Consider the following 21899-nt stretch of genomic DNA (forward strand, 5'->3'; position numbering starts at 1 on the left):
TGTTTTATGATGCACAAAGTTCTATGTTTGAGTTTTTGTTTTAAATTTTAGGACGTGTTTTGTCTGTTACTTCATTATGATTAAATTGATGAAAGGAAAGGTTTCATAAACATGATGGCGTTTTGTACTTTTAACGCTCTACTAATATTTTTGGTGATCACGTAAGTGTTATAGTAATTAAAAAATAGGTAATTTGTAAAAAACAAAGATTTGTATTCAGTTTCAGACAGATAATAACAGATATAAACTTACTAAAATACATATTTAGCGACATAGTAAATAGCGCCATCTATATTGTTTTACATATATAAAACAATATTAAGTACGCTTTCAAAAGTTTATTGTGCTGTATTAGTAGTGAAAGCTTTTACCTGTGTGACTGATGAGCTTATTCAAAATGTGGTTCAAGGCAGTCGTGGCCGAGCGGTTAAGGCGTCTGACTAGAAATCAGATTCCCTCTGGGAGCGTAGGTTCGAATCCTACCGACTGCGAAATTTTTAAAGCTTTTCAGTCTTCATTTTATTTTTCTTTTATTTTATTTATGTTATGTTTCTGTTTGAAAAGAAAGACTTAAACAGTTGTGTAAAATTATAGCGATATATGTGGCCTACCTGTACAAATTAGGTTCCAAGAATAATATGAAACAAAATGATAATGAAAATAGATTAACGTCGTAAATTTTGGAGACAAGAGAAAATCAACGAATATTACAGATAAACTCGACTACGGTGTTTCATATAAACTCAGAAAGAGGTTTACCACATGTGTAGAAACATTAACAATTACACGAGCGAACACAAAATTTGGGTAATTAGACGTAATTAGAAAAGAATATATTATATGAACATGACATGAAAACGTTTGCTTTTTCGAGGGGACCGATTAAACAATATATTTCAAATTCTTGTTTTAAATTTTAATTTTAAATAAATTGCTTTATTCAAATAAATTGCTTTTATTAAGTTATATTATCAAAGTAACTTAGAAAAATCTGAAACTACAAGCAGTTACTTTTTCTTTTATGATCATAAGTATTTTGTCTCAATTCCCAATTCTTTTTTGTCTCTATTGACCCCATCATGTTTTTCTCTTCTAAATACGATTCTATTTCTGTGCCAATTTATCTAAATGTTGATGCGGCTGTACTTTTTATGACGTATTTTCAATATAAGACGTATTAAAATTAACAAAACACATTGGAAGTTATATTATTATATACCTACCACAAAAGCAAATATAATACCAAAAAATATTTTTGGTTTTAGAATTCCATTAAATTCCTGAATTTTTATATAAATCAATTACCTTTACTCACTCGAATAAAACCCTTTTCTTTGACAATTTCTCAACTTGAATAAAATGCCGTACGAGCAAGTGTTAATTAGGCACACAGGAACAAAGAACTTCACTTCACAGCGGTAATTCTAACGTAATACAATTAAAAAGTTCCAGAGATTATTTACAAAACCCTTCAACTACAATCTACTTCATCAAATAGTCGACCTGCATAATAAACAGCAATATTCATATTCGCACTAAACAATCAACGCGCCCGTTAATCCATAATTCAATCAGGGAGGCTCTAATCACCCGTTCATTTACATACAACTCATTTGTTTTGCTGCGACGGCATTTCCAATCTAGCCGATTGTTTGACTGCACTATTTTAGTGGTTTTGGCAATGTTTTGTTAATTTTAACTGCTTTTTGATATGGTAAATATGTTTTAACACCCGTTTTATAGTCCGGATTTTTAGGTTTAATTTATTTCTGTTATGTCAGATTTGAGAAATGAACCCAATCAAATCTATATAACTGAAAAAATCTCGTTTACTCGTCCTAACAGTACTCAGCCGTCTTTTCCACGAACAAAAAGTGTTTAGTTGCCATAGCAACGCTTTTTAATCTAATTTATAATAGCCGAGTTTGAGTTGAGACTTGTTTTCTGGTTGACTAAAATAATATGTAACATAAATTAATAATAATAATAATATATTTATTTTATTTCTCACAAAAACATATACAATAATTGTCATTCTTCTTTGGACCACTGCTATTGCTTAAGTGAGACTGATGCCTGTTAAAGGTTGTGCACCTGTGTTACAGGTCATCAGGCCTCCACCACTTCGGATCGACAAAATGGTTATATGTAAAGAATAGACAATTATATTAATTACTATAAGGAAACCACATGCTGTATGCGTGTGTGTTTGTGTATGTGTGTGTTTGTGTATGTGTGTCTGTGAATGTGTGTGTTCTGAATAATTGACGTAAAAATATTGCACAATTATACTCTAAATAAATTCACAAGATGTTATCTACGCGTATTCCATTTATCTAAAGATTTCACGCCAAAAGTAGCCTCTGCACCCAAAAACCGATTAAATGTATCAGACAGAAATCTTTAAAATATAAATAAAATACTTGCAGCTCTGCCGCTATAATGGGTAATCGCCACTAGATTATTATTATTCATTAATGGTGGCGTTTAGTGTAATAAACGCGTCTTAATTCCACAACTCAACACAATTTCAAGAGTACAATGGTTGACCTACATAACCGGTAATTCATAATTAAGTAATTTTCGAACCGAAAAATTACAGCTAAGTTCCAACAGTGCAATTCTTTTCGAACTTTTCATTGCTGTTTTTAAACTTTACGGCAAGTGAAATAAAATAGCTGGGGTTAATGAGTTCAAGCTCTGGAGTTTAGTCTGTTTAATTTTTACTTCAAAATGAATATTTTATGGAGCAGCTGAATGTAGTTACAAAGTAGTTAGGATTTAGACCTTAGCTTCGTTGAGAAAATGTTTTTTTTTTATGTTATTAAATTTTAAAAGTTTCTAATTAAACGTATGTTTTTACTTAACCGATATAAGCGAATTTACCTGGCAATTTCAGTTGTACTATTTAAAAGTACTCGAAGGTATGTAAATTATGTGATAAATTTGCGTTAATATTCGATAAGAAGCCATATTTAGTTAGGATATATTATTAATGAAATTCCTCTTGCACCTTTGCATTACTGTTATAAACTTTTTATATAAAAAACGGACAGATTTGTAGTTTGATGCCTGTAATTTATCACAAAAGATTTTGGACGTTTTTACAAAAATATTTCATCATTCAGCCACTCTCATACCCGTGGACGTAGGTTCAGTGCTCGGCGACTGGAACATTATTTCTATGTGCGCATTTAACATTCGCTCGGTGACGGAAAAATCGTGATCTGCTTGGCGAAAAGTTGACGGCGTGTGTCAGTCACAGATGGCTGATTACCAACTTGCCTATTACATACACAAATGACACACACTCACCAGTGCGTTGACGGCCGGTACGCTCGTTTCTTGGGGGATGTGTATTTATTTTTCAATTAATATTTATTCAGCCGTACGAAGCCAGGACAAGCTATATTGTATAATAATACAGATTAATAAATTGTTCATGTGTATGCGAGGTTGTATAATTTGTGAAATTAAAATATTATGTACACACAAAATTTTATTAAATTTAACATTTTGTTTAATAAATGATTGAACATGAGTTTAATAAAATCTGTATTTTTAAACTCTTTTGCCAAAGTATTCGTTGCTTGTTGTTATTCTCTTTTTCTTAAAAATGTTACTAAAATTAACTTATAAAAGCTTTAAAGAAGTAAATATAAATTTTCACCAAAAGATCCAATCTTTCTCTATCCATATAGTATACATTTATACAATCGTGGGCAAACGGATGGGAGGCTCACCTAGGATGGGATGGTAAGAGATATCGCCGCCCATGGACACTTCCTATGCCACAGAGCTCGCCAGAGCGTAGCCGGCTTTTGATGAATTGGTACGCTCTTTTATTGAAGGAAGTCATATTGGTTAGAAATTACTTTAGTTGGCAGTTTCACATGGTAGACGGATGAAACTGTCACAAAAAATGTCGCGGTTAAAGTATAATAGTTTTGATTTTGTTTGAAGTATTCCATGGAACTAATGAACTGATATCGAAATTTCATTTAACTTTAAACCTTTTTCATACTCAGAATAGATTTCATTGTTACTGTGTTATTGCTTGTTATCAAGTAGGTACCACACTAAACAAAAGCTTACCTTTTAGTACTAGATAATATTTTTATAGACCAAGTATCTCCATTCTTGGAGGCGGGAACTTATGATTTGTTACTATACACTCCCCTCTTAGTAGTACGACCAGGATTTATGTGATAGGGAAGACCATGGAAACTTTATGTTCCCCACTTCTATAACCAAAATTATAGCATTTCAGTATTTACGAAAGTTTGCTCATCAATAAGTTATTTATTTTGTATATCATAAGTAATATAACGTTTAAAACTCAAACACTTTTTCAGACTATCATAAATTTTGGTTCTTTGGTAAAACATTCATAATGGTCAGTACATTGTTTTGATTGATAGATTTTATTGATATTTATATATTACAACTTTAAGAGCAGTGTTAGCCGAGTGGCTTCTGCGTGCGACTGTCATACCTGAGGTCGTAGGTTTGATCCCGGGCTGTGCACCAATGGACTTTCTTTCTATGTGCGCATTTAACATTTGCTCGAACGGTGAAAGAAAACATCGTGAGGAAACCGACATGTCTTAGACCCAAAAAGTCGACGACGTGTGTCAGGCACTGGACCTACTTGCCTATTAGATTTAAAAATTATCATGAAACAGATTCAGAAATCTGAGGCCAAGACCTAAAGAGATTGTTGCGCCAACGATTTTTTTTTTCATAATACAGCTTTACAGCCTATGTGAAAGACTACCATGGCACGAACTTGATACTAAATTCAAGTTTGGAACACATGTGACAAGCATTACATATTTATTTTCACGAAATACATAGTAACGTTTAGTGGAACTCCAATTCTTTATCTGTATCTGACCACATTTATCTGCATCAGATGGCTGTAGATGAACGAGCATATGTTGACCATGCGGGCGAAAATAATGTGTTTATAGCTACTTCAAACTCAGGACTTCGACACTGCTATCAATTTTAGTATTAAAAGCTTTAAAACAATAATTTTAATATTGGCTTGACACCTTGTTTATAAAGTACTTACGCAATAAATCGGAACATCCCCAAGAAAAGTTGTCAAAGAAAATTGTAAGACGTCGTTGACTGAACAGTTTTAACCCACTTCAGCTTGGAAACCTATCAGAACACAACTTGAATATAACTTGTATTTTTAAACTTCACCTACTTTTAACTGAGGCTTAGTTTCAAGACGAACATTAAAAGTAACACTTTAAGCTTTAATCATTTGTAATTTCTTTGACAAATTAAAGTTTTATGAAGAAAACATTCTTAAAGAATATATGTGTTTACTGTCACACAAAAGAAACCCAATACATGATTAACACAGTTATCTAAATGTCTTCATATTTATTTATAATTAGTAAATAGTTCAGGTCTCTAATATAATAATAATACTATTATTATAGACTTTAATTGAGATACATTTAAACACATTTAATCCTCTTCTTGTGTATCTGTGTGCTTCTTTTTGGTATCAGCTTCGTCCAAATCCTGCCATTCCTCTCTGCACTGTGCCTTTATTTACAATATTTGTCGACGCAACAATAAATTGGTACTCTAAGCTACATCAAAACTCTAAAGAACATTACCTACCACTTAAGGTCGAAAGTCGTTTGACCAATTATATTTCTTCAATAGCCCAACAATAAAAGATTTATTTTGAGTGATGGAGGCCATTTTAAGTTGTAACGGGGCCTTGCAAACGGCAGATAACGGTATTGACGAAATGTTATGTTTTAAATTACATGGACTTCCTTTAATATTGTATTATCTATGTTTAACTTAAATTAAACTTACCTTATTATGATTAAATTAATATCACAAAAAAACACAAGGATTTTATTTTTAATGCACCTCTTTTCCCATTGTGTAACTATACTGTAATACAAATAACGAAAAATTTGCTAAACTTTTTTTTATTCTGGTTTGATATTCAAATTCAAATAAATAATGTATTCATGTAGGTAACAGAACGTACATTTATGAACGTCAAAAAAGAAATATACATTGAATGCTTCTAATCTTACATTTAGTGCCAGTGTCATCAAGGGCGTAGAACAGTAGAGAAAAAGTGGCAATAAACTCTCCGCCACTCTTTTTAATCCCCAAAATTTTTCTTTTACACAACAAATAAAACTAAAGTAAACTGAAATTTAACATTTAAAAACGACAAATAATACTTAGAATTTAAAACTACTACTTAAAAAAAATCAGTTATTAATTGCAACGAATCATACATTTAAAGAAGCATAAAAAATTAAAAAATGGTTATTAAAATATAATTAAAATTTGATAAAACGCTTGAATATTTGATTACAAAACTAATTGCATGGTTGTTGACACTCAAGTAATTATCATCAAATGGCAGAGCGATAAAATTAAAATTTAATTCGGCATTCAGTATTAATCTGCGATTAAACGAGTTACAATAATGAAATTATCAGATTAATATAATACACGACATATGTATATCAGAGAGAATACAAAGTCTACAAAAGCATATTGTTATAATGAGCCTGATTTTTACGATGTAACAGCTGGAACCAAATTGTATGTACTTTTTTATAGACTGCGTTTGTTCCTTTTTATATCTTCTCTCTTCAATAGGAAGTTCATGTCTGAGCGTCGTAGTATGTAAAGAAAAATCTGGCATGGATTATCTGTTTCTACCGGTTTCTAATTTTAAGGACAATCACTAACTACTTTTGAGTCAAACTCAAACTCAAAAATATCTTTAATCATATAGGTAAACATGTACACTTATGAACGTCAAAAAACAAATTAAATTAATTGGAAATTTACATTAACTACCAGTTCGCAGTGCAAGGGCGTAGAGCAGGTAAGACGAACTGGCAAGAAACTTTCCGCCACTCTTTTCACTAGTCTATTACTAGATCCGTCCATCTGGTTTGAACGGCCACGCGATCTTTTTTGTTTTCTGTGTTACCAACCACGATCATTTTCTTCAGTTCGCCACTGCGCATTCCTGAGTCCTTTAAATTGGTTTAATATGTGTAATAACCTACTTAAATAAAAACGAACTCTTAATCCAGTGCTTTTCTTCTTTGATCGTTATATATTTAAGATACAAATTTTGGAACTTATTTCGACAAAATAAAATCTCCTCCATAATCTTAGTATCGGAAAACTTGAAGCAATCCTTAATCTGCCGTTATTTAGAGCGAGAAAACGAGATTATAAACGTTTAGTTCAGACAACGATCGGTTAACGGCCCTCAAACTGTAAGCTCGAGTTAATTGACGGGGATTCCGCTTCCAAAGTTTAAAGAATTGACTAGAGTTATCTCGAACGGATTGTGAGGGTAAATGTGGCCTAATTAAACTTACTGATCCACCGATTGTGGTGTTTAAGTTTAAACTGAAGTTAATTCGTTGAGTGCTATTCGAATTTATTTCCAAATAGCTTTAACTCTAGATAGTTAAACTTAATGGCAGATACCAAATCGTATTTAGGCATTTGTGACGCTGAATCGAAACCGTGATAAAAGTTTTTGTCTGTCTGTATTGTTGAAAGGCCGGCAACCCACTTGCAAGCCTTCTGGCAATATGAGTGGCGGTATCACTTAACATCAGGTGAGCCCGTTTGGCTCTTATTACATAAAAAAATATCTGATTGACTATCAGGAAATAAAGCTAAAATAATATAGCGTAACGCATTTATCTGTTTATATTATACGGAAGAAGAAAGGCGAAGAAGAAGAGGACCACTTCTTCAATCGCACTCATCTTTTCTTAAGTTCATGTTATTGGTGACGCACAACTGCCTCCACTATCCTCTTTGGAAAGCCTTTGCACCTGGGACCTGCAAGGGTCTTTGCTTGTCCAGTCCGGAATTAACTCTCCAGCCTGCCTCTAAGTCATTGCTTATTTTTCTTGACTTTGGACACGTTGCGATGCAATTAGATAATCTTAAAAACCTTTTTTTAAATTATAATATTTTTACATAAAGTTAATTAAGAATATAATTAGGTGTATTGTGTGCTACGGCGTAACGCCCACACTAAACATTGTAGTCCTTTGTTCTACGCAGAATTGTTTTAAAAAGATTAGCCTTTTCAGCCGAAGAGCAACTGATTATTCAATTTTATATCTATGTGTGTGTGTTCGTGCTAATTTGGACCTTACACCTATAGCTGTATTATACATACATAAAATTGATATATAAAATAGATCAGATTAAAACTTTTAAAGCGTCGCTACCGAATGTAAGAGTTTACGTCAACGTTGAAATAAAGACAGAAAGCCTTTATTATATATAATAAAATGGGCACTTAGTTTAAAAGAAAGGGCACCTGCCCTACACTAAGGTTATCTGTGCCTTGGGCAGTAAGTCTATTCCATTTGATATGCTAACGGTACATAATAATTTCTGCATATTGTTGCACGGTAAGAATATTTTCCGTTTCAACATAGAACAGGGCAAGAATATGTGGTTTAACATTGATATTGAATTGTTCATGATAATTTGGTTTTTAAGAAACTGTTAAAGATGAAAGAGAAAAGGCGTTAAGTACAGAAAGTTTTGTGCGGGTTTTGTGTATCTTCTATGACGGTTTCAGGTTGAAGAAGAAAATTGTCTTGGACACTTGTATCTTACCTACTCTCACATGCTGCCAAACGTGGACTAAGAACACAAACATGAAAACCAAACTAGCATGCGAGAAAACAATGGAGAGAAGCGTACTAAAAATAAGAAATTATATGAAGGTTTGCGTTGTGTTGTGATATAGTCGGTGTTTGTATCCAAGTCTGTAGATTGCTGGTATAGTTATAACCATTAAATGTTTTATTCCATTGGGCAATTTCGAAGATGAGTACCGAAAGGCGAACTAAGTCTTTTTTTGCCTGAATAAGTATGCGAAGTCACTATAGGAGTCTCCTTACAGCTGTTCATATCTTCTCATCAAAGCGGACTACGTTAATGGCTATCTTCGGCAAAGAGGATTATTGATATTATTTACATTTTCAAACTTTATAAGATCTTTAAAGTTAACTGCTTATGAAGGCTTAAGAAGTTCTAAATGAAAATATTTTATCTTTGAATTCTTGCAAATACAAGCACAACGACCAATAAATGTCTTAATGCATTGATAAAATATATTTTAAATATTCAAATAAATACTTAAACATTATCTTTTTAATAATTAAATATTAATATAAAGAAAACTTAAACTTTTAAGAGCGAACTCAATTCTTAAAAGGCCGGCAACGCACTCGCGAGCCCTCTGGCATTGAGAGTTTCCATGGGCGGCGGTATCACTTAACATCAGGTGAGCTTCCTGCCCCATTTTCAGTTGTTTCTACTACGTATTAGCGTGTTGTTCTCACGAGTATGTAAGTGCGTGCTCCTATTTCACCATGCCTCCTGCTGATAGAGGACAAATCTTTGTTTTTTATTTATTTTATTATTCTTCATTACTCAAGATGTCATGTGGAACATGGTGTAATGGTTGCAGCTCCTTACAAACGTCGTGTAACAGAAACAAACTTAGCGATTAAAAAGAGTGGCGGAGAGTTTATTGCCAGTTCTTCTCTTCTGTTCTACGCCCTTGATTTGAGAACTGGCAGTAAATGTAAATTTAGAAGCATTTAATGTTTATTTCTTTTTTTGTCATAAGTGTACATTATGTTACCTACCTGAATAAATGAATTTGAATTGAATTGAATTTACCCACGGAGTTGCAATCTTATTTAGTAGCGCGGTTGTTAGGCCTAAGTTTTATATTGTTCAATATTATTGCCTTATTAATACGTTCGTATCGATCTCGGTACCAAATACCCTGGATTGTCAGTGAAGCAGTGATTTGGAAGTAATAAGATTTCGTTAACCACAATTCTAAAAGTCGATTTGATATTCGTTCAAATAACAAGTAATCCAATGAAACCTTATCCAAACAATTTTTGTTAATTGCCTTAAATATATATATAATGTAATCACGTATCGTATATTTTGCAGTGGGGAAATTGCAATCACTCAAGACTCAATGCATATTTTTTTTCCTTTTTTGAAAAATAAAGTCTTTAAGCCTAAACCTAATGTTTCTCATGGATCTTTTTATATATATATGTATATTATATACATATTCCATGTTTGGATATATCTTTAATATAATTGATTTGGTTTTCTTTGTGTTAGCTAGGAATATAAAATAAACATATAAACCGTGGTATGAAACTTTATATAAAAACGGTTATATCTTTCCTTAAAGGAATATACTGTCACTTTTTGCAAATAAATGTTTAGCGATACTCGAGGATGGCGTTGACTATTCAAATTGTACAAAATTAATTTATAAATCCTTATTGACAATTCTCGTGAAATCTTCAAAGAGACACAAAATGTCTGAAGAAATGATTGAGCTTTCAAATCTCAAAGTAAACTGAACGTAACATAATTGGCGTAGGTTTGGCGCAAATTAGGAAGCGAAGGCACGCAGTTAATTCTAACGTCTGCAAAACTCAAACAAAAGGGTACTTCAAAAGGACTCATTAACTTGCCACTCAAATAATGGAACATAGATTATTTATGTAGATATAGTATGCTGATTACGAAGTTCAATATAGTGTAAAGTTGTTAAGTTGGCGCCTGGTAAATAGTACCGATGACCCCAAGGCAGGTATTTTCTTCGATCAACGAATAAGTATCGCAACTCAAACTCAAAAATATCTTTATTCATATAGGTAAACATGTACACTTATGAACGTCAAAAAAATAAATTAAATTAATTGTAAATTTACATTTGCAACCAGTTCGCAAGTCAAGGGCGTAGAGCGGGTAAGTATAATACAGCGAGGCAATGCTGCCAGCGATAAAGGTATACTCCCACAGGCACCAAACCTTTTAAATTTGTTTCAATTTTCTATTTTGTATAATATATTCGGAGGAGTTGTGCGGATTATTAGCTGCAGCTATGTTTTATCATCGGACGTCGAGGCAGAATAGGAAATTCCACCCGTATCACCGGCATCCGCTGTTCTGAGCGTTTTTTCAGGATAATTTTTGCCGCGCACCACTATGTAGAACCAGAGGTCTAATGAAGTATTACCGAACCAATTCGACTTAGGGTCCTTCAAGAAATGAGCGTACCAATTCTTAAAACGCCGGCAACTCATTCGCGAGCCCTTTGGCGTTGAGTGTCGTAACATTAGATGAGCCTCCTGCCCGTTTGACCACTGTTCTATAAAAAAATCTATGAATTTTAAATTATTACTACTTATGTTGTTTAAGAATATTGTCAATACTGTATGTATGGAGTGTTTGGCATTATTAATAAAATTACTGTCACGCTTACTTACATGCTATATAAAGTAATATAATACTTAGTTCTCATCTATAATTAATTATTTATCCCCCTAGGCGTAGCTTATTTGAGCCTTTAGCTCTCTAGCGCTACCTCACATTCAAAAATAACAACCTCTAACTCAAATCTCCATCTTTAATGCCTACATCATTAAAGATGCATGTTACTGTGAACATAGTAGACTAAAAATGAGACGGCTAATGGCGACGTGTAATTTGCTCGTATATATTCAAATTCAAATTCAAATTCAAAATTTATTTATTCATGTAGGTAACAATGTACACTTATGAACGTCAAAAAAAGAAATATTAAATGAATTTAATTTTACATTTACTGCCAGTTCTCAAATCAAGGGCGTAGAACGGAAGAGAAGAACTGGCAATAAACTCTCCGCCACTCTTTTTAATCGCCAAGTTTTTTTTTACACAATGCTTGTAAGGAGCTGCAACCACTACACCATGTTCCATATGACATATTGAGTAATAAAGAATAAAATAAAAAAAATTAAAAAAAAATATTAAAAACAAAGATTTGTCCTCTATCAGCAGGAGGCATGGTGAAATAGGAGCACGCACTTACGTACTCGTGAGAACAACACGCAAAGACGTAGTATAAACAACTAATATCACCGCAAACACGAATTCAAGTACGACCAGTCACCACAAGTAGCACCCGTTCACGAGTATGACGCATGGCCAGCCATTGGCCCCCTCGCCATATTTTAGGGAGAGAGACAACCCGACGCATGGACGCCGCCACAAGCAATGACATTTGAGTGAGCATGACGATCCTTGAAATGTGCACTTGGCTACACAAGAAAATAGTAATAATACTAATTATACTGAAATAATTTGATACCACATGAATCACGGTTTGTTGTTTAAATGTAAAGTGGGAACTTTACATTTAAAAAAAGTCGTAGATGTCGACGATCGCCCCATAGTCTGAAAATGCAGCCGAGAGATTCTGTCGCGTTACCTATTTATACTGAAGCAATTCATATCCAAGCACTATGATCGTTTAAGTATTCATTTATATTATAATAGGTCTTAGCAAGCAGTTTTACTTTAGTGTACGATTTAAATTTATTTATTGACAATATTTGTATCTCACTAGGGATTTTGTTGAAAAAACGTATGCAAATGCTCACAATAAATGTTGAATATCCGATAGTTAAAACAAGGGCCTTGATAAGAATATTTTGTATACATTTTTTTTTTATAGAACAGGGGGCAAACGGGCAGGAGGCTCACCTGATGTTAAGTGATACTGATAATTAATAACACCTGATGTTGAGGTTGACTGACTGGCCGGCACGAAGGCTTCAATTGCTACATGCTGCTCCATTTTCTGTATCTTTCCTAGTGGCGTCTTTCAGCCCGTTTGAAGCATATGCCGGTTGGTGCCGGCGTTCGCGCCCTTCTGATACAGGGTGGTACGGGGGCGGCCCATTTAGCCCTTGATAGGGGCAGCAGTACACGAGGGCTTCGCGGCCGAAGTCGCATCTGGCGTGACCCCAGTGGCTAAGGTGAACCGTTCTTTGTGGTACAATATCTACGTAATAATCTTTGCCATTAATTAGAATTATTCACATCAGAGATAACACCGTGTTGAATAGATTTCAGAGAAATTAAAGCATTGTTGTATATTGTATTTGAATTTAATTGTGAAGACCATATCCTTAAATTAAAACGACTTTGACGCCAGTAATAATTCCCTATAATTATATCCTCTACAGACGTCTAATGAAATAAAAACAAATTTCATTGTAAATATGATCGATTCTCGTATTAACTTGACACACCATCAATTATTATTACATATAAGGTTGAGGTAAGTTTAATTACAAATGCATGCACATAATATTTATGTCTGAATTTCGGAATCGGCTCTACATAGATCTAGCTAGGAATCATTTCAAGAAAATGTCATTATGCGTGTTTTATCAACTTAAACATAGAATTGCTCGTTTAAAGATGTCAGTCAAATAAAAACTTGAATATGAATATAATTATCTTTATTCGATATTTATACTCATATTTCATCGAGTATGTAATTCGTACTTAAATGTAATTTCCAAAAAACACGATTTATAAACAAAAAAATACCGAGCAAACCTCGGTCATCCAGGTACTATAACTTAAATAGAGCAACGGGCGAGTTACAAGCTAATCTTCTGACAGAATCTAGTTTGCGCAAAAGAGGAGAACGACTGTCAGTAAAACTTATAAGCATACATTTTCTTAATTGTTAAGTGATAATAAGGTTCTTAGAATATAAAATAACTACAACAAATAATTATACACAATCAAACAAAATAACTAGTTGATACAATTGAATAGAAACCGCACGTTTTTATTAGTGATAGCATCGTAAGGTATTCGTTGTTTTTTTTATATAATAAGGGGGCAAACGAGCCTGCGGGACGCCCAAAAAGGACAGTTATCGCCCATAGACACCCATTTTTCCTGAGGGAGGGAGGGACTCCTGGTGTGGGTATTGAACGATTTAACCATCGGGCTTGTAAGTGTTACTGTTTAAAGTAAGAGTGTACTTCTCCCTCAAAGGCCGGTAACGTACCCACTAAAATGTGTCATTGGGTGTGTTGACTGCACTTTTTGGGCGTACCATAGGCTTATTTGCCTCTCTAATTAATACGAACAATATCTTCACTTTCACACCATCACACAACACATCCGAATTCGGTAATACTTATGTAAGAATGTATTTATTAATTTTTATCGACGTTTTCCTTACGTAAATGTTAATTTTTTTATATATTACCTATTCCATCTTTGTCTTAGTATAATTGATTTTTCTTCTATATTATGTTCGCTGTAGGATTACAGTAGTACATTTGTTATCTTATTCTTGAAAATACATTTAATAAATATTATCCTCTGTTCGAATAGTCTTAGGATCCAATGTCCACTCAGTCAGGATGCCGCCTGTCGTCCATCAAAGTGTTATCGACGGGAATAGAACCCATTATTTGTGTCGCCCGGGACTATTTGTTTGACACTGCAGACACAATGTACTCGGATATCGGTTTAAAAAAAAGTTGTTCTAATATTAGATTTGTTTTATTAAATATCTTTACTGAATATTAAATTAATTTTTATACAAGCTTCTTCAAATAATAATTTTAATAGTGCAATAAATTCATTAGAAATTTTCACCCAAACGTATCGTACCCATAAATATTCAAGGAATTTGGATTTATATAAAGTTAATTAAATTTTGATCGTTAGTACGTATATAGTAATTAATTTGTACCACTATCCGTCAAATAAATTTTGGATATAATCTTTTTCCAATATACGCCTAAAAACCCCAGGCGTAAAACTCACACATGTTGGAGGTACCGTACCGTACACACACAAACAAAAACAAGACACCATGCGAGCATGTAATAATAAAGTTTTTATGGAAGTAGACCTTTTACAAAAGTAATATTAACATACACATATCGTTATTTTTTAGACATTGTCCTAGTTTCTTGTATTGTATTAATCATAACTGTTCCTTTTTATATACCAGGGCCGTTTGGGCATAAGTCTCATCTGGTGTTAAGTGATTCCGCCCATGGATATACATTGCCACAAAGCTTACACGTCCGACGTCCTTTTTCTTGAAGGAAGGAAAGTCGAATTCGTTGAGAAATATTCTGTGTGCAACTGGTTCCACATAGTGCGAGGCAGAATAGGATTTATTGGCAAAAGATTATAAAAAAAAATCGTGGTGCAAATTAATTTCTATATACTTACGTACCTGTCACATTTTAAAGTATAAAAAGTGAAATGTGTAAATTTATAATAAGTATACATTATTTAAAACTTTTAAGTAAAAAATATCCGTGTCAGGGTTACTTGCTCTTCAATTACAAACTATTTTTTTTTTGTTACAATCACAACATAGATTTTTTTTAAATGCTTGCAACAAATTCTTAAAAGGCGCCGGCCAACGCACTCGCGAGCCTTCTAGAGATCGAGAGTGTCCATGGGTGGTGGTATTACTTAACATCATGAGCCTCCTGCCCGTTTGCCCACTGTTCTATAAAAAAAAACTTCGCCCAATTTTTTTTACAAAAACTACGCGACGTGTAAGTGTTCGCATGTAAGCGAATGGCTGCCAGTATTTACGATCACAAATAAAACTATTATAATACAATTATAAACCTAATGTAAATTACACTTATGGTGCTGGGATTAAGCTTTTTTTATTTATTTACGAACTATATATATTATACATAATATTATAATTATACATAGTTATTATAATGTGTATTTTATTCACACTTCGAAAGATCTCTTTCGTAAGTATTCCGCAAAAACATGTTCAAATCCAAAAAACAAAATTCACTTACTTAAATGAAAATGCATCCTCAAAGTGTTTCGAAACAAAAACTGTTTAGCAAGTATTCTGTTAAAGCGACATTCCGGCGGCGAAACAAACTTTAATATGTGTCTGAGACCGGATTGAATTAGGATTCCCATCTCATTTCCAAGTTAGCGCTAAGAATCGCCCTATTTTCCGCCTCAAATGAAACTGTCCGGCTTATTAGGATGTGGGTACACTGAGACCTATTATTTGCTGCGCTAAATTAAATATCTGTTAGCTTACCTGTCAGTAATTTTATTTTATTTTATTTTATTTTCACATTAAGGTACAGAAACAGAAAACAGACTGACTACATACATAAAATTATTACATACTAAACAACATTTAAAAATCTGACTTCCAGTTATATCTGTACACAGCATTTACACTAAATATCAACTAAACAACATACACATATCAAACCGAATGACAAAAATATAAAAAAAAAAAAAATAAGAGAAAAAATATATCTATACATACACACACACACATGTTTATATACATATACGTTAATCAATTAAATTAGTAATTAAGGTTGCAAGTATTTACTATGAACTATCTTTTTAAATTTACAAATATTATTGTGAAAAATATCAACCTCAGCACATACAGCATTATAATATTTGCACATTCTTACGAGCGGAGCATTCTGGGAAACATTGTTATCAGTCATAGGTATAACAAATAATTCCTGGATGCGCACAGAACGCGTCGGTACCTTGATCTCCAGCCTCTCCAAAAGGCAGGTGTCAAATGAGCCATTTGCTATTTTATGCAAAGTGCACAGGTCGCTCATCCACCTCCTCCTTTCAAGACTTACCATTTGAAAGTGGGCAAGACGCTGGTCATATTGTTTTATTTTTCGCCTAAGACCATACTTATAGCACAATGCTCTGACAAACCGCCTTTGTATAGCCTCCAATCTATCTATATGAGTTTGGTATATCGGGGTCCATACCGCCGAACAATACTCAACCATGGTTCTCACGAGAGAGCTGTATAAGATAATAAAGGAATCGGCTCGCCTGAATGGTTTAGCAGTTCTAAGAATGAAGGACAGCATCCGGCCAGCTCTGCTGCATATATCATTATAATGAGGTCTAAAAGACATAGCAGAGTCAAATAGCACACCCAAGTCGCGAATCACCTCAACTCTATCAACTACAATACCCTTAACATTATATTTATACTGGATAGGGTTCCTACTTTTTGTAAATGTTATAACTCGGCACTTCTCAATATTCAGAACCATAAAGTTTTCATCGCACCAAGCAGAGATAGTATTAATATCCAATTGTAAGGTCTCACAATCTCTTTCATCAGATATACGTCTGAAGACTTTAATGTCGTCTGCATATGCCAAACATTCACTGCTTATTTTGCCAAGCAAGTCATTCACAAATAATAAAAAGAGTAAAGGACCCAGCTTCGATCCCTGGGGCACGCCCGATGTTGCTAAAAAAGGCACAGATTCATACCCACTCAGAGCAACCAGTTGGGTACGGTTCAAAAGGTAAGAACTTAACCATCTATATAAGTTCCCATGAATCCCCACATGCTGATGTTTTTAGTGCTTTTATAAATGTAATGAACCTATACCCTACCCCAACCTACCTTTGTTATCTTAATATATAATAAGCTGTAAAAAGTCAAGTGACGTGTAGCAGTGGGGTATACTGGACTAAACTGGTTTTCAGGCTATATAAGCACGGCGCGCTGTATGGTCGGGCGCACTTCTTCGACGCTCGCACTAGATATAGGACGTTACTATTGTTGTTGAAATTGTGGTTAATTTCGTGTAATTTAATTTGGTTATTTTAAGTAATTTTATTTGTTAATTTCTTACTTCAGTAGTGGGATTCGTTCTCATTTCTGATTAGTTTAAATTAACGCCCACGTGGTTTTATTTTAGTCAGTTTGAAACGCGAGTGATATACGTTTAATAAAAATAATGGAGGGTAGGCGGTGAACACGTAAAAAAAAAAGACGGTGTGCCCGTCTCTGGGCTTGAAGAAACGTTACAGTCGATATTAAACCGTCAACCGACTGAGATATGTCCACCGGTGGTGTCACCACAACTGTGCTCAGCAACACCACCGCGAGGAGATCGGCCCTTTGCATCGACATACGCAACACCATCGCGTTTGCTGCTTTCTTCCGTAAGCGACACTCGTTACCACCTGGTACTGACGGTTCGCACAATGGTACTGAGAACGCTCCGGTGCCAAGTTCAAGCAGCGCATGCGAGTCAAGCACTGATCTGGTACTTAATCAGGTGACCGACAAACTAGTAAGTGCGTTGAGCACAATTCTGGTAAGATCTAACTCCATTTATATTTCTAATTTTGACCCGTCTTTCAAATATTTTGATATATGATGTGAGGAGGAAGACTGTGAGCGGTTGTCTAATTTTTGGGATGACCGTGAGTGCTTATCTCTGATTGGATATTGTTTGAAAGGGGATGCTAAAGTGTGGCTAAATGAGTGGCTTAGTAATGATCATAGTTGAGAGAATTTAAATAGCTTTTTCCGTAGCGAGTAGACATAGCAAATATTTTATTCGACGTAATGACAACAGACTCTGATAGTTATCTCACGTATTGCGTGTTGTACGAGGAATGAGTGAAGAGTTAATTGTCGCAGTAGTTATTTGGGGTATTAAGGACCCACAAGTTCGCGCCGCCGCGACTAGTGCTAATTTATCATCGGTAGGCTTAGATAAATTCCTTTCATTATATACCAAGCCCCTAGAACCGCGCTCTATAATACAAAATCACGTTAAAAGGACAAATGTTTTCAAGAGGAAGGTGATTTGGGTTCTTAAAGGCAAGGTGTTTTTATAGCGTAGGCGACTACCTAGATCATAGATTTGAAATTAACGCGGGGAACATCACTTCAGATGTTATTAAATACAAGAAAAATAAGCCTAACGTTTAAATCGTTGTATTTTTTGGGTAGGAATTTTTACAAATATTGGTGTCTAACTAGCTCTACGCTGTCATTTTTCTAAATGTGTTTTTCTAAATGTGGGATTTGATAACTAGTCTTGTTATTCAATAGATCAAATAAATAAAATATAAGATGACATTTGCATGCCTATTCATATGTGGCGGATTTTTGTAATTTATGTAACTAAAATTTGCGAAATAATTCCCGAAAACGAGATAATTTTCAGTCTAATATTAACTGTTTTTCATCTGGGGAAATTGGTCATATACAAATTTTGTGTCCTAAAAAAAAACTAAGTATGAAACCGCACCAGAGACCCAATCTACAAACAATTCAAGTTTAGAAAAAGGCAGTTTTCTAATATCAAAATTATTTGCACATTTTGTAAGAAGGTAGGACATAAAACGGAGGACTGTTTTGTTCGATAGCGTTCCGAGTCGAGCGGTAGGCTAAATTAGTTATAATTTACCGCCCTTATAAAATGTCGTATGATGAAAAATTACGCGTTAGAGATATCATAAAAGATGTGTTAAATCAATAAATAATTAGAGATAGAGATTTGTAAAGAAAAAAAGCGATTCAGATAGGCTTTGTGTCGACTTTAAACTTAAAACTCAAAGACACTTAAAATACCCGCTTCCGTTAATTGAGGACCATATTGTTTGGCTAGGTAAAGCTACCTATTATATTTGATTGATACCTTGATATGGCTACTGGCTTTCACCAGATAAAATTAAATAAAAAACATCGACACCACTCCGAGATTCGTAACACCTGAGGGTCACTATCAGACATGAGTACATAAAGATGCCATAAGAATTAGGCAATGCACAGGTTGTATATCAACGAATTATATCAAATACGGTACGATTTTACATAGATTCAGGCAGAGCCCTTGTGTGTTGTAATTGTGTATATGACGTACCTAGTAAAACAATAGAAGAGGGTTTAGGTACATTACATGATGTGTCGGAGATGGGGGTAAGGGTAAGGGACCCAGACAGGCTTTTCCATTAATTTAAAAAAAAATGTAACTTTCAGACTACGGAGATCGAGTATCTATGCCGAGTCATTAGCAATGGTCAAGATATGAAGATATCGTGCATTGCGAGGTTGACTCGCAAGGGTGTGCATTTCAATGGCGGCGATTTTGTATTTGTGCCAAGCTGTTGGTAAGCTAGACTCCTGTATGCGCGGACCATATGTGGTTTTAGCGACGTTGTCGCAGGACAGATATGAACTAAAATTAGTCGCTGGTTCTTATGGTAAAGCTGCCGCGGAATACATGTTGCCCTGGCGCGGGGAATGGACCCCTGATGTGTGTGCCGCATTCTTTGAGAGTAAGTAATTTTTACTTGCCTTTTCAAAACTTATGTATGTTGATAAATGTTTGTGAGAACTGTAATTTTATTAGGACTGCTTATCATATAGGTAGTACCTATTTTGGTAAAGACCTGCGGGAGTCTTGTGTGATAGTAATGGAGTCGCTCTTACTATCAATAGCAATGGATTCGCTCTTGCTTAGTGTGATGTACAGTAATGGAGTCGCTCTTACTGTTAAAGCAATGGAGTCGCTCTTGCTTAGTGTGATGTACAGTAATGGAGTCGCTCTTACTGTTAAAGCAATGGAGTCGCTCTTGCTTAGTGTGATGTACAGTAATGGAGTCGCTCTTACTGTTAAAGCAATGGAGTCGCTCTTGCTTAGTGTGATGTACAGTAATGGAGTCACTCTTACTGTTGATAGCAATGGAGACGCTCTTGCTATGTAAAAAAAAAAATGAACTAATGTTGTGTCGAGAGTAATGGATGCGCTCTTACTTTCGATGAAGTTATGTTAATTTAACGTTATAATAACAAAAATCATGTAATTTTTAGGTGGCGCTGATGATGACGATAGTCCTTCACCACAACCACCGCACGTGATACAAGAGTCATCAGCAGGTCAAGTTTCAACATGCCAACCTGCCTATCATCACACGGGCGAGGACGCACCGTCGTCAGGAGAGGCCGAATAAGCTGTAAAAAGTCAAGTGACGTGTAGCAGTGGGGTATACTGGACTAAACTGGTTTTCAGGCTATATAAGCACGGCGCGCTGTATGGTCGGGCGCACTTCTTCGACGCTCGCACTAGATATAGGACGTTACTATTGTTGTTGAAATTGTGGTTAATTTCGTGTAATTTAATTTGGTTATTTTAAGTAATTTTATTTGTTAATTTCTTACTATATATAAATTACGTGTCACGTTGTTTGTCCGCTATGGACTCCTAAGCTACTAATAAACTTTCAATCCTGTTTTTTTTCAGATCACGTCATCCGGTTGTGTCCATCCATTGAGTCATCTAGCCAAAACTGATACGTGATGTTTCAGTTAGATATTGTGTGTGTGCCTCTATGCTTTTAAGAAAGTTAGTGTAGTAGTTACTTACCTGAGTAAGCTATTTGGGCCACATTCTCGTGGTCTTGAAACAACCTCTGTAATAACTTTAAGCTGTCGATCCTTTCCTCGCTATACTTAATTCGGTTGTGTTCATCGGAGAATAAAAGTTATTGCGTAGAGAGTTATATCGGTGCGCATCCGCATTCGCATTGGACCAAATGAGCGTCCAAGTACGGAAGTTGAGAATCGACCATTCTATTTGCCTATATATGTATGTATTTTTATATTATTTATGCACTAAAATTGAAATATGTGCAACTGTACCACAAATGTGCATATCAATCCCGTGGCGTTTTTTTTGTATGAAGTATCAAAAATCGTGTGTTGTCGTCACATTAAAATGTAAGTAAAGGAAGTGTAAAATTGACGGGGCCGTTTAAGTTTTACGTAGGTATATTGACTTCAATTTATCCCCCCCAACCCTTCCTGTTGTCAGAAAAAGAAAGCAAAACTCTCTAAAGTAGTAGTACCGACATAAACGTATGAATTTTTTGTCGGTATCCTCGAAATCGCATTTTCAAGCAATCTGCTGCAATAGCGTGCAATATGTGTAAGAAAATAAATAATTCCCCCCCCCCCCCCCATAGTGCTTACGTAATAAATAAATAAAATAAATCATTCATTTATTTCAGACCAATTAATAAGTCCATATTTTGTTAGTATAGACTAACACTACTTGAACGGCTCCTTTTCTATAGTAACTGGAGTAAAGATTCGATATCTTTACTCCAGTGTGTCAACGACTTTAAAGTAAGCC

General features: G+C 34.5%; 1 long non-coding RNA gene and 1 other non-coding gene across 2 annotated transcripts; both read left to right on the plus strand.

Moving 5' to 3' along the window:
• The first annotated feature begins 409 nt into the window (after nt 1-409).
• Nucleotides 410-491, plus strand: Trnas-aga. Its single transcript has one exon. It is a non-coding gene; the product is annotated as a tRNA-Ser (tRNA).
• Nucleotides 492-17649: 17158 nt separating this feature from the next.
• On the plus strand, nt 17650-20603 carry LOC123689609. The gene is made up of 3 exons (XR_006750552.1): nt 17650-18068; nt 19745-20043; nt 20579-20603. It is a non-coding gene; the product is annotated as an uncharacterized LOC123689609 (long non-coding RNA).
• Nucleotides 20604-21899: the final 1296 nt, after the last annotated feature.

This window comes from Pieris rapae, chromosome 12 (genome assembly GCF_905147795.1).
Source record: "Pieris rapae chromosome 12, ilPieRapa1.1, whole genome shotgun sequence".
NCBI classification, from domain to species: domain Eukaryota; kingdom Metazoa; phylum Arthropoda; class Insecta; order Lepidoptera; family Pieridae; genus Pieris; species Pieris rapae.